Source organism: Loxodonta africana, chromosome 12, assembly GCF_030014295.1.
Source record: "Loxodonta africana isolate mLoxAfr1 chromosome 12, mLoxAfr1.hap2, whole genome shotgun sequence".
Lineage (NCBI taxonomy): Eukaryota > Metazoa > Chordata > Mammalia > Proboscidea > Elephantidae > Loxodonta > Loxodonta africana.
Genome location: NC_087353.1, coordinates 20,688,499 through 20,701,641, shown reverse-complemented (window position 1 = coordinate 20,701,641; position 13,143 = coordinate 20,688,499).

Below are 13,143 nucleotides of genomic sequence, written 5' to 3'. Positions count from 1 at the left end.
CAATTAAAAATGCAAAAAGGAGGGAGGCGGGGCCAAGATGTTTGACTAGGTAGAAGCCCCCTCGGATCCCTCTTGCAACAAAGACTCAGAAAAACAAGTGAATCGATCACATACGTGACAATCTACGAACCCTGACCATCAAACAAAGATCTAAAGAGTTGACCTGAGCGACAGAGACTGAGAACGAACAACCACGAGGAAGCAGCCACTGTTTTCCGAGCCTGGACCCAGCGTCCCAGTCAGGAAACCTTGGCTCCAGGCTTTGGACTGGGCGCAGGGGAGCTGAGCACGGCATCCTGAGTTGACGCAAACACGGGATGCAGCCCTAGCCCCCAGAATTAACCTCGGGGGAAGCCCAGCCAGTGCAAGCACACAGCGCAGCGACGCGGCTGACAGGAGGAGAAGTCACCGGGAGGCAGCGACTGGTTTTGGGGCCTGGAGTGAGGCGTCACAGCCGGAGAAACTTGGAGCTCGGCTTTGGAATAGGAGAGGAGGAACCAAACACGGCTTCTGAGACAGCAAAAGCACAGGACGCAGGCCTGACCCTCGGGGGCAATCTCTACCCAGCCAGCGCACATAGTCGACACGCCCCTCGGGAATCTCAGATAAAACAGTCATCCCAAGCAAGATAAGTAACTTTGTCTATATCCAGGGGTGCTACTCTCTCCTATTTATCGGAACCCTCCCCTCCCCTTCCCAGGCAGCTTCATTAACATTGGAATTTCCTGAACCAAAGAGTGAACTGTGCTGAGATTTTTCTTTCTTTCTTCTTTTTTTTTTTTTTTGGTCTTTTCCTAACCCATTCTCCTGGCCTGAGAGAAGCAGCTACAAAAAACCCAGGGACCAAAAATCCTTCCCTAATTTGACTAAAAACACAGAACCAACTCCAGCCAAGCATATGTGATCCACAGTCTTGGGCTTTCATCCCTACAGGGAACAAGGTGGCTATTAAAATGCAAAGGCAATTCTGATAGGGATCTGACTGTAATTGTTTTAGCGGATTACTAGAAAGACAAGTTTCCCAGGTCTGATATCTCTGCATATTCAACAGAGCCCTCACTGACCCACAACAGGGAACTGAGGGCTGAAGCTCCCCCAAGACCACCTAGTCTCCTGCCTTAGGGGTCTAAGGAGGGTGACACCTACCAATGTGTAGAGGCACTTGCTTTGGAGGCCTAAGGTACAGCTGCAGAGCCCACCCACCAAAGTGCTTTAGGAATAGAGACACACCTACCTCACTGGCACTTGGGGGAAGCCTGTCAGCATCCTGTCCACCCGGAGTATGAACCCCTGCTGCTACTAGAATCTGGTGCACACAACTATCACCACTATTTCTCTAGGTGGATAGGTGACAGTATGCACCACACACTTGATGATCCAAAATCAGATTCTATCCAAGAATAGTGAATGGACTCTTAGGCTTATATATCTGGTAACTGCCCAAACAGCCCAAATAGGACATAAGTGAGTCAAGGGCTACAACAATCAAGACAGCACAATCTAGTAGCCCATCTACGTATATTGAAAGAAAACAAAACAAGATAAGACTCAGTGAGCAAATATAGAATAAATCACTACAATAACTTAGTGAAGGCTTGGAGACAGCAGTTGATATCAAACCACATAAAGGAGCAGACCATGATTGCTTCTACAACTCCTCAAACTAAAGAATCAAAATCTTTCCCAAATGAAGATACAATCCTGGAATTGCCAGATACAGAATATAAAAAACTAATTTACAGAATGCTTCAAAACACCAGGGATGACCTCAAAAATGAAACAAGGCAATCTACAGAAAAAGCCAAGGAACACACTGATAAAGCAGTTGAAGAACTCAAAAAGACGATTCAAGAACATAGTTGAAAAATTAATAAGTTGCAAGAATCCATAGAGAGACAGCATTCAGAAATCCAAAAGATTAACAATAAAATTACAGAATTAGACAAGGCAATAGGAAGTCAGAGGAGCAGACTCGAGCAATTGGAATGCAGAGTGGGAGATCCGGAGGACCAGGGAATTGACACCAATACAGCTGAAAAAAAAATCAGATAAAAGAATTGAAAAAAAGGAGAAACCCTAAGAATCATGTGGGACTCTATCAAGAAGAATAACTTGTGTGGGATTGGAGTCCCAGAACAGGGAGGGATAACAGAAAACACAGAGAAAATAGTTGAAGATCTGTTGGCAGAAAACTTCCCTTACATCATGAAAGAAAAAAGAATATCTATCCGAGATGCTCATCGAACCCCATTTAAGAGTGATCCAAAAATAAAATCACTAAGACATATTATCATCAAGCTTGCCAAAAGCAAAGATAAAGAGAAAATTTTAAAAGCAGCCAGGGATAAAACACAGGTCTCCTCCAAAGGAGAATCAATAAGAATAAGTTCAGACTTCTCAGCAGAAACCCTGCAGTCAAGAAGGCAATGGGATGACATATATAGAACATTGAAGGAGAAAAACTGCCAGCCAAGGATCATATATCCAGCCAAACTCTCAGATATGAAGGCGAAATCAAAACATTTACAGACAAACACAAGCTTAGAGAATTTGCAAAAACTAAACCAAAGCTACAAGAAATACTAAAGGATACTGTTTGGTCAGGAAACCAATGATATCAGATACCAGCACAACACAAGGTCACAGTACAGAACATCCTGATATCAACTCAAATGGGGAAATCACGAAACAAATTAAGTTTAATTTTAAAAAGAATAAAACGCTCAAAACAGGGAATCATTGAAGTCAATATGTAAAAGATCACAATATTCAAAAAGAGGGACTAAACACAGGTGGCATAGAACTGCCATATGGAGAGGGATACAAGGCGATATAGGACAATACAAGTTAGGTTTTTACTTTGAAAAATAGGGGTAAATATTAAGGTAACCACAAGGAGGTGTAACAACTCCATAACTCAAAATAAAAACCAAGAAAAACATAACGACTCAACAAACATAAAGTCAAATACTATGAAAATGAGGAACACACAATTTACAAAGAAAAACGTTTCAGCACAAAAAAGTAAGTGGAAAAATGAAATTGTTCAACAACACACATAAAAAGGCATCAAAATGACAGCACTAAACACATTCTTATCTATAATTAGGCTGAATGTAAATGTACTAAACACACCAATAAAGAGACAGAGAGTCTCAGACTGGATAAAGAAACATGATCTGTCTATATGCTGCCTTCAAGAGACACACCTTAGACTTAGAGACACAAACTAAAACTCAAAGGATGGAAAAAAATATATCCAGCAAACAATAAGCAAAAAAGAGCAGGAGTAGCAATATTAATTTCTGACAAAACAGACTTTAAACTTAAATCCACCACAAAGGATAAAGAAGGACACTACATAATGATAAAAGGGACAATTGACCAGGAAGATATAACCATATTAAATATTTATGTACCCAATGACAGAGCTGCAAGATACATAAAACAAACTAACAGAACTGAAAAGTTAGATAGACACCTCCAAAATTATAGTAGGAGATTTCAACACACCACTTTCAGCGAAGGACAGGACATCCAATAAGAAGCTCAATAGAGACACGGAAGACCTAATTGCTACAGTCAACCAACTTGACCTCTTTTACTTATACAGAACACTCCACCCAACTGCTGCAAAATATACCTTTTTTTCTAGCGCACATGGAATATTCTCTATAATAGACCACATACTAGGTCATAAAATAAACCTTTGCAGAATCTAAAACATCAAAATATTACAAAGCATCTTCTCAGACCATAAGGCCATAAAAGTGGAAATCAGTAACAGAAAAATCAGGGAAAAGAGATCAAATACTTGGAAACTGAAGAATACCCTGCTCAAAAAAGACTGCATTATAGAAGACATTAAGGAGGGAATAAAGAAATTCATAGAACCCAACGAGAGTGAAACCAATTCCTATTAAAACCTCTGGGACACTGCAAAAGCAGTGCTCAGAGGTCAATTTATATCTATAAATACACACATACAAAAAGAAGAAAGAGCCAAAATCAGAGAACTGTCCCTACAACTTGAACAAATAGAAAGTAAGCAACAAAAGAACCCATCAGGCACCAGAAGAAAACAAGTAATAAAAATTAGAGCTGAACTAAATGAAATAGAGAACAGAAAAACAATTGAAAGAATTAACAAAGCCAAAAGCTGGTTCTTTGAAAAAATTAACAAAATTGATAAACCATTAGCCAGACTGACTAAAGAAATACAGGAAAGGAAACAAATAACCCGAATAAGACACGGGATGGGCCACATCACAACAGACCCAACTGAAATTAAAAGAGTCATATCAGATTATTACGAAAAATTGTACTCTAACAAATTTGCAAACCTAAAAGAAATGGATGAATTCCTAGAAAAACAGTGACTACATAAACTAACACTATCAGAAGTAGAACAACTAAATAGACCCACAACAAAAAAAGAGATTGAAACGGTAATCAAAAAGCTTCCAACAACAACAACAAAAAGCCCTGGCCCGGACGGCTTTACTGCAGAATTCTACCAAACTTTCAGAGAAGAGTTAACACCACTACTACTAAAGGTATTTCAAAGCATAGAAAATGATGGAATACTACCTAACTCATTCTATGAAGCCAGCATATCCCTGATACGAAAACGAGGTAAAGACACCACAAAAAAAGAAAACTACTGGCCTATAACCCTCATGAACATAGATGCAAAAATCCTCAACAAAATTCTAGCCAATAGAATTCAACAATATATCAAAAAAATAATCCACCACGACCAAGTGGGATTTATACCAGGTTTTTTTTTATGCAAGGTTGGATTAATATTAGAAAAACCATTAATGTAATCCACCATATAAATAGAACAAAAGACAAAAACCACATGATCTTATCAATTGATGCAGAAAAGACATTTGACAAAGTCCAACACCCATTTATGATAAAAAGTCTCAGCAAAATAGGAACTGAAGGAAAATTCCTCAACGTAATAAACGGCATCTATACAAAGTCAACAGCCAACATCACTCTAAATGGAGAGAGCCTGAAAGCTCTTCCCTTGAGAACGGGAACCAGACAAGGATGCCCTTTATCACCGCTCTTATTCAACAATGTGCTAGAGGTCCTAGTCAGAGCAATTAGGCTAGATAAAGAAATAATGGGCACCCAGAGGCAAGGAGGAAGTAAAATTATCTCTATTTGCAGATGACATGATCTTATACGCAGAAAACCCTAAGGAATCCTCCAGAAAACTACTGAAAGTAATAGAAGAGTTTGGAAGAATTTCAGGTTATAAGATAAACATACAAAAATCACTTGGATTCCTCTACATCAACAAAAAGAACATCGAAGAGGAAATCACAAAATCAATACCATTCACAGTAGCCCCCTAGAAGATAAAATACTTAGGAATAAATCTTACCAAAGCTGTAAAAGACCTATATAAATAAAACTACAAAGTACTACTGCCAGAAAATAAAAAGGACCTACTTAAGTGGAAAAACATACCTTGCTCATGGATAGGAAGACTTAACATAGTAAAAATGTCTATTCTACCAAAAGCCATCTATACATACAATGCACTTCCGATTCAAATTCTAAAGACATTTTTTTAATATGATGGAGAAATAAATCACCAACTTCATGTGGAAGGGAAAGAAGCCCCGGATAAGTAAAGCATTACTGAAAAAGAAGAAGAAAGTGGGAGGCCTCACTCTACCTGATTTTAGAACCTATTATACAGCCACAGTACTCAAAACAGCCTGGTATTGGTACAATAACAGGCACATAGACCACTGGAAGAGAATTGAGAACCCAGATATAAATCCATCCACATATGAGCAGCTGATATTTGACAAAGGCCCAGTGTCAGTTAATTGGGGAAAAGATAGTCTTTTTAACAAATGGTGCTGGCATAACTGGATATCCATTTGCAAAAAAATGAAACAGGACCCATACCTCACACCATGCACAAAAACTAACTCCAAGTGGATCAAAGACCTAAACATAAAGACTAAAACGATAAAGATCACGGAAGAAAAAATAGGGACAACCTTAGCAGCCCTAATACAAGGAATAAACAGAATACAAAACATTGCCAAAAATGACGAAGACAAACCAGATAACTGCGAGCTCCTAAAAATCAAACACCTATGCTCATCTAAAGACTTCATCAAAAGAGTAAAAGGACCACCTACAGATTAGAAAGAATTTTCAGCTATGACATCTCCGACCAGCGCCTGATCTCTAAAATCTATATGATTCTGTGAAAACTCAACTACAAAAAGACAAACAACCCAATCAAGAAGTGGGCAAAGGATATGAACACACACTTCACTAAAGAAGATATTCAGGCAGCTAACAGATACATGAGAAAATGCTCTCGATCATTAACCATTAGAGAAATGCAAATTAAAACTACGATGAGATTCCATCTCACTCCAAAAAGGCTGGCATTAATCCAAAAAACACAAAATAATAAATACTGGAGAGGCTGCGGAGAGATTGGAACTCTTATACACTGCTGGTGGGAATGTAAAATGGTACAACCACTTTGGAAATCTATCTGGCGTATTTTTCAAAACTTAGAAATAAAACTACCATAAAACCCAGAAATCCCACTCCTCGGAGTATACCCTAGAGAAATAAGAGCCTTCACACAAACAGATATATGCACACCCATGTTTATTGCAGCTCTGTTTACAATAGCAAGAAGCTGGAAGCAACCAAGGTGTCCGTTAATAGATGAATGGTTAAATAAATTGTGGTATATTCACACATTGGACTACTACGCATCGATAAAGAACAGAGATGAATCTGTGAAACATTTCATAACATGGAGGAACCTGGAAGACATTATGCTGAGTGAAATTAGTCAGAGACAAAAGGACAAATATTGTATAAGACCACTATTATAAGATCTTGAGAAATAGTATAAACTGAGAAGATCACATACTTTTGTGGTTACGAGGAGGGAGGGAGGGAGGGTGGGAGAGGGTTATTTACTAATTAGTCAGTAGATAAGAACTACTTTAGGTGAAGGGAAGGACAATACTCAATACAGGCAAGGTCAGCTCAACTGGACTGGACCAAAAGCAAAGAAGTTTCCGGGATAAACTGAATGCTTCAGAGGTCAGCAGAACAAGGGCGGGGGTTTGGGGACTATGGCTTAAGGGGACTTCTAAGTCAATTTTGAAAAATAATTCTATTATGAAAACATTCTGCATCCCACTTTGAAGTGTGGCATCTGGGGTCTTAAATGCTAACAAGCAGCCATCTAAGATGCATCAATTGGTCTCAACCACCTGGATCAAAGGAGAATGAAGAACACCAAGGTCACATGATAACTGTGAGCCCAAGTGACAGAAAGGGCCACAGGAACCAGAGACTTACATGATCCTGAGACCAGAAGAACTAGATGGTGCCCGGCCACAACTGATGACTGCCCTGACAGGGGAACACAACAGAGAACTCCTGAGGGAGCAGGAGAACAGTGGGGTGCAGACCCGAAATTCTCATAAAAAGACCAGACTTAATGGTCTGACTGAGACTAGAGGAATCCCGACGGTCATGGTCCCCAAACCTTCTGTTGGCCCAGGACAGGAACCATTCCTGAAGACAACTCATCAGACATGGCAGGGACTGGACAATGGGTAGGAGAGAGATGCTGATGAAGACTGAGCTACTTGTATCAGGTGGACACTTGAGACTGTGTTGGCATCTCCTGTCTGGAGGGGAGATAGAAGGGTAGAGAGGGTTAGAAACTGCAAAATTGTCATGAAAGGAGAAACTGGAAGGGGTGACTCATTAGGGGGAGAGTAAGTGGGAGTATGGAGTAAGGTGTATATAAGCTTATATGTGACAGACTGACTTGATTTGTAAACGTTCACTTAAAGCTTAATAAAAAAATTTTTTAAATCGTGGAGTGATAAAAATGTATATTTAGTGAAATGTATTCTTTCTGTTTTAAAAGTATCAAATGCTTATCAGAGAAAATATGGAAAACAAAATTTCAGCATTAGTTGCTAGAGTAATTTTTATCTGTCTTTGACTTTTCTGCCTCTCCTTTAATGTTCAGTGTTACCACTTTTTCCCATTGCATCTTTGGAATCTTCCAGAGCTCTAATTGTGCTGTATATAAATTTTATTAATATTTTCACAAAAAATGCAAAAAGGAAAAAAGATAAGGCAAAAGTAAAAATGGAAAAAAGGCAGAGAAAAGAGGCAAAAATCCAACAAGGCAAGGCAAAGCAAGGTAAAAAGGCAAAAAAGCAAAAAGACAGAAAGGCAAGGCAAAAACGCAAAAAGACAAGACAAACTGTCAAAAAGGAGATATATGAAGGCAAAAAAGCAAGGGAAAAGGCATGGCAAAAAGTCTGGACAAAAGGCAGAAAGGCAGGGAAAAATGGAAAAAGGCAAGGCAAAAAGACATCAAAAAGGCAAACAGGAAAAAAGACAAGGCAAGGCAAGGTAAAAAGGCAAAAAGGCAAGTTTAAAAAGCAGAAAGGCAAGGGGAAAGCCCAAAGGCAAGGCAAAAAGACAAGGCAATAAGGTAAAAAGACCAAAGACAAGGCATGAAGGCAAAAAGGAAAGGCAAGGAAAAGCAAAAAGGCAAGGCAAGAAGGGAAAAAGGCAAAGCAAAAAGGCAAGGCAAGGTTAAAAGGCAAAAAGCGAGGGGACAAATGCAAGGCAAGGCGAGAAAAAAGACAAAAAGGAAAAATGCAAAAAGGCAAGTCAAGGCAAAAAGGTCAGCCAAGGGAAAAAGGCAAAAATGCAAGGCAAGGCAAGAAAAAAGGCAAAAAGGCAAGGCAAACACCTAAAATGGAAGGATAAAAAGAGAAAAGGGGAAGGGAAAAAGGCAAGGGAAAAAGGCAAAGCAAAAGGACGAAAAGGCAAAAAGATAAGGCAAATGGAAAAAAGGCTAAGAGGCAAAAAGTCAAAAGACAGGGCAAAAAGGTAAAATGCAAGGCAAAAAGGCAAAAGGCAACACAAAAAAGCAAAAAGGCAAGGCAATACGGTAAAAAGGCAAAAAGGGATGGCAAACCCGTAAAAAGGCAAAAAGGAGAGTCATCAAGGCAAAAAGGGAATGAAAAAGGCCAGGTTAAAAGGGAAAAAGTTAAGGCAAAAAGAAACACAAAAGGCAAATAGGAAAAAGACAAAAAGACAAAGAAAAAAGGTAAAAAGTCATAAGGCAAGGCAAGACAAAAAGGCAAAAATGCAAAGCTAGGCAAGGCAAGAAAAAAGGTAAAAATGTAAAAAGGCAAAAAGGCAATGCAAGGAAAGGAATAAAGGCTAAAATGCAAAGCAAAAAGGCAAAAAGACAATGCAAAAATGCAAAAAGGAAAAGAGATAAGTCCAAAGTAAAAATGGAAAAAAGAGGAGGAAAAAAGGCAAAAATCCAAAAAGACAAGGGGAAAAGGCTAAGCAAAAAGGCAAAAAGGCAAGGCAAGGTAAAAAGGCAAAAAAGGAAAAAGGGAGGGCAAAAAGGCAAGGACAAAGGGAAAAAGGTAAGGAAAAAAGGCAAAAAGGCAAAACATAAACGCAAAAAGGCAAAAAGTCAAGGGAAAATGTCAAAGCAAAAAGGCAAGACAAAAGGGAAAAAGGAAAGGAAAAAAGTTGAAAAGACAAGGGAAAAGGGCAAGACAAGGAAAAAAGGCAAAAAGGCAAAAAGTCAAAAGGCAAGTCAAGACAAAAAGGCAAAACCACAAGGCAAGACAAAAAGGCAAAAATGTAAATAAGGCAAGGCAAGGAAAAAGGCGAAAAGGAAATGCGAGGAATGGAATAAAGGCTAAAAGGCAAAGCAAAAAGGCAATGCAAAAATGCACTAAGAGATAAGGCAAAAGTTAAAATGGAAAAAAGGCAAGGAAAAAAGCCAAAAAGACAGAGGAAAAAGCAAAAAGGGAAGCAGGCAAGGCAAAAAGGCAAGGCAAGGCAAGGTAAAAAGGCAAAAAAAGGAAAAGCAAAGAGTCAAAAAAGGAAAAAACAAGATAAAAAAGCAAATAGGAAAAAAGGCAAGGCAAAAAGGAATAAAGGAAGGGAAAAAAGGCAAGGTGAAAGATAAGGCAAAAAGGCAAAGAGGGAAAAAGTAAAAAAGACAAGGCAAAAAGCTAAAACAGAAGGCTAAAAAGGAAAAAAGGGAAGGCAAAAATGAAAGGCAAAAAGGGAAAAAGGTAAGACAAAAAGCCAAGGCAAAAGGATAAAAAGGCAAAAAGATAAGGCAAACAGACAAAAGGCAAAGAGGCAAAAACTCAAAAGACAAGGCAAAAAGGTAAAATGCAAAGGGAAAAGGGAAAAAGGCAAGACAAGGCAATACGGTAAAAAGACAAAAAGGGAAGGCAAACCGGTTAAAAGGCAAAAAGGCAATGAAAAAGGCAAGGTTAAAAGGGAAAATCAAGGCAAAAAGGCAACACAATGGGCAAAAAGGAAAGGGAAAAAGGCAAAAAGACAAGGGAAAAAGCCAAAAAGTCCAAAGGCAAGTCAAGGCAAAAAGGCAAAAACACAAGGCAAGACAAAAAGTCAAAAACATGAAGCAAGGCAAGGCAAGGAAAAAGGCAGAAAGGTAAAAAAGGCAAAAAGGTAATGAAAGAAAAGGAAAAAAGGCTAAAAGGCAAAGCAAAAAGGCAAAAGGCAATACAAAAAGGAAACCAGATAAGGCAAAAATTAAAATGGAAAAAGGCAAGGAAAAAAGGCAAAAATCTAAAAGGACAAGGCAAAAAGGCCTTCCGTTTTACCTTTTGGTCTTGTCTTTTTTACTTTTTCCCTCTTTGCCTTTTTTCCTTTTTCCCTTATCTTTTTGCCTTTTTGCCCTTTTGCCTTGCCTTTTTCCCTTTTTTCCTTGCCTTTAGTCCTTTTTGCTTTGCCTTTTTTCCTTTTTGCTTTGCCTTTTTCGGATTGCTTTTTTGCCTTTTTATTTTGCCATTTTGCTTTTTTTGCCTTTTTACCTTGCCTTGTCTTGCCTTTTTCCCTTTTTGCTTTTTTCCCTGGTCTTTTTGCCTTTTTTCTTGTGATTTTGCCTTTTCCTCTTGTGTTTTTGCCTTTTCTTTTTGCCTTGTGTCTTGCCTATTTTCCTTAACTTATTCCTGTTTTACCTTGCCTTTTACATTGCCTTTTGGCCTTTCTGAGTTGCCCTTTTGACTTTTTACTGGTTTGCCTTCCCTTTTTGCCTCTTTTCCGTATTGCCTTTCCTTTTTGCCTTTTTGTCTTGCCTTTTTGCCTTTTCCCTTTTTGCCTTGCATTTTACCTTTTTGACTTGTCTTTTGACTTTTTGCCTTTTTACCATTTTCCTTATCTTTTTGCTTTTTTGCCTTTTGCCTTGCCTTCTTGCCCGTTTGCCTTTCCTTTTTTCCCTTCCCTTTTTCCTTTTTTGCCTTCCATTTTAGCTTTATGCCTTGTCCTTTTGACTTTTTCCCTCTTTGCCTTTTTTCCTTTTTGCCTTATCTTTTTGCCTTTTGCCCTTTCAGCTTGTCTTTTGTCTTTTTTCCTTGCCTTTATTCCTTGCCTTTATTCCTTTTTGCCTTGCCTTTTTGCATTTTTCCTTGCCTTTTTCCCTTGCCTTTTTGCATTCCCTTTCCCCCTTTTTTGCCTTCCGTTTTAGCTTTTTGCCCTGTCTTTTTCACTTTTCCTTCTTTGACTTTTTCCTTTTTGCCGTTTTGCGTTACCTTTTTGCCTTGCCTTTTTTCTTTTTGCTTTGCCTTTTTTCCTTTTTGCTTTTTTGTATTTTTGTTTCGCTGTTTTGCTTTTCCCTTTTTCCCTTGTCTTGCCTTGCTTTTTGACTTTTTCCCTGGTCTTTTTGCCATTTTTCTTGTGTTTTTGCCTTTTTCTTTTTGCGTTTTCTCTTGCCTTTTTGCCTTTTTTTTTCCGTTTTCCCTTGCCTTTTTCATTGCCTCATGTCCTTTATGATTTGCCTTTTTGCCTTTTTCCCGGTTTGCTGTCCTTTTTGCCTTTTGTCTTACCTTTTTGCCTGGACTTTTTCCCTTTTTACCTTGCCTTTTTCATTGCTTTTTTTACTTTATGACTTACCTTTTTGACTTTTTACCGGTTTACCTTCCCTTTTTGCCTTTTTACCACATTAACTTGACTTTTTCCTTTTTTGTCTTGCCTTTTCCCTTTTTGCCTTGCATTTTACCTTTTTGCCTTGCCTTTGGACTTTTTCCCTCTTTGCCTTTTTTCCATTTGCCTTATCTTTTTGCCGTTTCAACCTATCGCCTTTTCATTTGCCTTTTTTCCTTGCCTTTTTGCCTTTTTTCTTTGCCTTTTTCCCTTCGCTTTTTCCCTTTTCTGCCCTCCTTTTTAGCCATTTGCCTTGTCTTTTTCACTTTTTCCCTCTTTGACTTTTTTCTTTTTGCCTTATCTTTCTGCCCTTTTGCCTTGCCTTTTTGCATTACCTTTATTCCTCTTTGCCTTGCCTTTTTTCTTTTGCTTTGCCTTTTTTCCTTTTTGCTTTTTTGTATTTTTGTTTGACCGTTTTGGTTTTTTGTCATCTCCCTTGTCTTGCCTTGCCTTTTTCCCTGGTCTTCTTGCCTTTTTCCCTTTTCTTTTTGTCTTTTGTCTTGCCTTTTTGCCTTAACATTTTCCTGTATTACCTTGCCTTTTACTTTGCCTTTTTGCCTTTATAATTTGCTTTTTTGCCTTTTTACTGGTTTGCCTTCCCTTTTTGCCTTTTTACCGTATTGCTTTGCCTTTTTGTCTTTTCCCTTTTTGCCTTGCATTTTGCCTTTTTGCCTTGTCTGTGACTTTTTGCCTCTTTACCTTTTTTCCATTTGCCTTATCTTTTTGCTTTTTGTCCTTTTCCCTTGCCTTTTTGCCTCAGCTTTTTCCTACGCTTTTTCCCTTTTTTGCCTTCCGTTTTAGATTTATGCCTTGTCTTTTTAACTTTTCCCTCTTTGCCTTTTTTCCTTTTTGCCCTATGTCTTTTCCTTTTTGCCCTTTTGCCTTGTCTTTTGCCTTTTTTCTTGCCTTTATTCCTTTTTATCTTGCCTTTTTGCCTTTTTTCCTTGCCTATTTGCCTTCCCTTTTTCCCTTTTTGCCTTCCGTTTTAGCTTTTTGCCTTGTCTTCTGAAGTTTTTCCCTCTTTGCTTTTTTCGTTTTTGCCTTATGTCTTTGCCTTTTTGCCCTTTGCGTTGCCTTATTGCCTTTCTTCCTTGTCTTTATTGCTTTTTGCCTTGT